The sequence below is a fragment of the Myotis brandtii genome, unplaced genomic scaffold (assembly GCF_000412655.1).
Source record: "Myotis brandtii unplaced genomic scaffold, ASM41265v1 scaffold479, whole genome shotgun sequence".
NCBI lineage: Eukaryota > Metazoa > Chordata > Mammalia > Chiroptera > Vespertilionidae > Myotis > Myotis brandtii.
This window is the reverse complement of record NW_005368305.1, coordinates 446072-449437: the sequence shown is the minus strand read 5'-3', so window position 1 is coordinate 449437 and position 3366 is coordinate 446072. Positions and strand designations below refer to the sequence as shown.

The 3366-nt window shown below is 46.0% G+C and overlaps 1 protein-coding gene across 4 annotated transcripts in view; it reads right to left on the bottom strand.

The window, feature by feature from the left end:
* Positions 1-3366, bottom strand: part of CTAGE5 (CTAGE family, member 5) — a 126545-nt gene that overhangs the window by 112054 nt on the left and 11125 nt on the right. The window lies entirely within an intron of this gene.

Genomic DNA, 3366 nt, shown 5'->3' with positions numbered 1-3366 from the left:
CTGGGAATCAGCCATAGCTGCTTGCTCCGCCCTGTTGATTCTGAGACCCCGCCCCATCCAGGCTGCTGCAAAGCCTTTTGCATATGAATGCCCGGGTCCTTTACAATCTGACAACTACCTAACAAATTGCAGCTGGGCCAGACAGACCCAGAACTTCCAAGAGAAGGCCCAAGGCCCCACAGCAGCTTGCATTGCTTCTCAGCTGGGCCTCATCTGGGCACCCCCAAACCCCCAAAAAAGGAAGGGGAATCTGCATATCTCTTCATAGCTCCTGCTGGGTAACCTCAGGAAGAGGCTTAATTAGCACCTCCTTAGATCCAAGAGCCAGTGTACCCAGTGGTCAGAGTGGGACCACCCAGATTACAACTCCTCAGATTCATAAGGAACACACTCAGGGGGCAGACTCAGTGAGCACCAAAGCCCCACTGAAGCAAGTCTTGCCCCAGAAGGGTGTCTTCAGCACAGAAGTTCTCCCACTGCAGACACAGCTGATTCTCACTGCCAATTGGCCTGGAGGTCAATTCCTCCCAGTGACACCTAAAACAATCAAGGCATAACTACAACAAGACTGTGCACAAAGCCCACAAGGGGGTGCACCAAGAGTGTCCACCTCAGGTAACTGGGGAGGCTGAGCCACTGGGCCCTGTAGGACACCTAGCACACAAAACCACTCTACCAACACAGGGAAGCAGACAAAATGCGAAGACAAAGAAACAGGTCACAAATGACAGAAATGGAGGACAGCAAACGACTGGATATAGAGTTCAAAACCACGGTTCTAAGATTTTTCAAGAATTTTATGGAAACCGCCGATAAATGTATTGAGATCCTTAAGAAATCTAGTGAGACCCTCGATGTTGTGATAAAGGACCAACTAGAAATTAAGCATACACTGACTGAAATAAAGAATATTATACAGACTCCCAACAGCAGACCAGAGGATCGCAAGAATCAAGTCAAAGATTTGAAATACGAAGAAGCAAAAAACACCCAACCGGAAAAGCAAAATGAAAAAAGAATCCAAAAATACGAAGATAGTGTAAGGAGCCTCTGGGACAACTTCAAGCGTACCAACATCAGAATTATAGGGGTACCAGAAGAAGAGAGAGGGCAAGATATTGAAAACCTATTTGAAGAAATAATGACAGAAAACTTCCCCTACCTGGTGAAAGAAATAGACTTCCAAGTCCAGGAAGCGCAGAGAACCCCAAACAAAAGGAATCCAAAGAGGACCACACCAAGACACATCATAATTAAAATGCCAAGAGCAAAAGACAAAGAGAGAATCTTAAAAGCAGCAAGAGAAAAAAAGTCAGTTACCTATAAGGGAGTACCCATACGACTGTCAGCTGATTTCTCAACAGAAACTTTGCAGGCCAGAAGGGAGTGGCAAGAAATATTCAAAGTGATGAATAGCAAGAACCTACAACCAAGATTACTTTATCCAGCAAAGCTATCATTCAGAATTGAAGGTCAGATAAAGAGCTTCACAGATAAGGAAAAGCTAAAGGAGTTCATCACCACCAAACCAGTATTATATGAAATGCTGAAAGGTATCCTTTAAGAAGAGGAAGAAGAAGAAAAAGGTAAAGATACAAATTATGAACAACAAATACACATCTATCAACAAGTGAATCTAAAAATCAAGTGAATAAATAATCTGATGAACAGAATGAACTGGTGATTATAATAGAATCAGGGACATAGAAAGGGAATGGACTGACTATTCTTGGGGGCGGAAAGGGTGTAGGGGGTGCGGGAGGAGATTGGACAATAATCGTGCACCTATGGATGAGGACAATGGGTGGGGAGTGAGGGCGGAGGGTGGGATGGGAACTGGGTGGAGGGGAGTTATGGTGGGAAAAAAGAGGAACCAATGTAATAATCTGAACAATAAAGATTTAATTTTTTTTAAAAAAAGGATTTATTTGTTATAAAATAGTTGAAGAATTTGAGAAGCAGAGGCAAGTCTTTGAGTATACTCTGCAAATAAACTCTGATGAAAAGGCATACGTGTCAATAAAATCTTGTTCCTCCTAAGAGTGCACTGACTGGACACCTGCGCTGTGTGGTAATTTGAGGGAAGGGAATTTCACACACATGGTCACAGCTCAGACAGACCAGAGACTCTAAAGCATGAAGGCCTGAACAAAGTTACACTAAGACATTTAGACTTTTTTTATTGAGATATTGCATATAGCCAATAGAGGTACAGACACCCTTTCTCATCTCACAGAACAATAAAATCATCAAGAAGAAAAATGGTAAAGCTATTATTTTTTAATCTGAAGGTATCTAACTGATATGCACTGCTCTTTAGATATTACATGAGAATAATGCCCAGAATTTTTTAAAATAAACTTCAGAATTGTAATTTTACAATGTTTTTGGCACTGCAATATACTGATTAAGAACAAACTCCAGAGCGAAATCCACTGAGTTCAAATCCTAACTCTGCCATTTACTAGCTCTGTGACCTTGAGTGAATTATATGACCTTTCTGTGCCTCAGTTTGTCATCTACATTAATAAAAGACAAAGATGCTAATTGACCATACCATCGCTACACCCATCAGCCAATCAGAAAGTATGCAAATTAACCCAACAAAGATGGCCATTAAATTTGCATACTGCAGGCGGGGAGGGACAGCGTGAGGTGCTATCCGGACCTCCTGTGTGTGACCCAGGGCGGTGGGGCGGGACGTGGTGAGCCGCCGCCCGCTCCACTGCCATCCAGGCCTCCTGTGTGTGGACATTCCCTGAGGGGTCCCAGACTACGAGAGGGCACAGGCTGGGCTGAGGGACCCCCCGAGTGCACAAATTTTTGTGCACCGGGCCTCTAGTCTAATCTAATAAAAGAGAAACATGCAAATTGACCATACCTTCACTACGCCCCAAGCCACGCCCACCAGGCAATCAGAGCGACTATATGCAAATTAACCCAACCAGGATGGCGGCTGGAAGCCACGGAGCTGGAGCAAGCAGGAGGCTTGGTTTCCCCAGCGATGGAGGAAGCCAAGCTTCCCGCCTGCCCTGGCCGGCTCTAGCCTCCACTCAAAGCAACAAAGTTTCAATTATAGAAGCTAAATAAATCCCAGATACCTGCTTCCAGCCAGCCTCCACTTGGAGCTTGGGTGGCTGGGGGCCGTGGCCAGCCTGCAAACAGCCGTCAGCCCCTCACCCAGGATGGCCACATCCTCATGGAATGAAGGTCCCTGCTGGGGGGCTTGGCCAGCCTGAAAGCAGCCATCAGTCCCTCACCCAGGCTGGCCAGGCACTCCAGTGGGGACCCCCACCCTGAAGGGGTGTGGCCAGTCTGAAAATGGCCCTCAGCCCCTCACCCAGGCTGGCCAGGCACCCCAGCGGG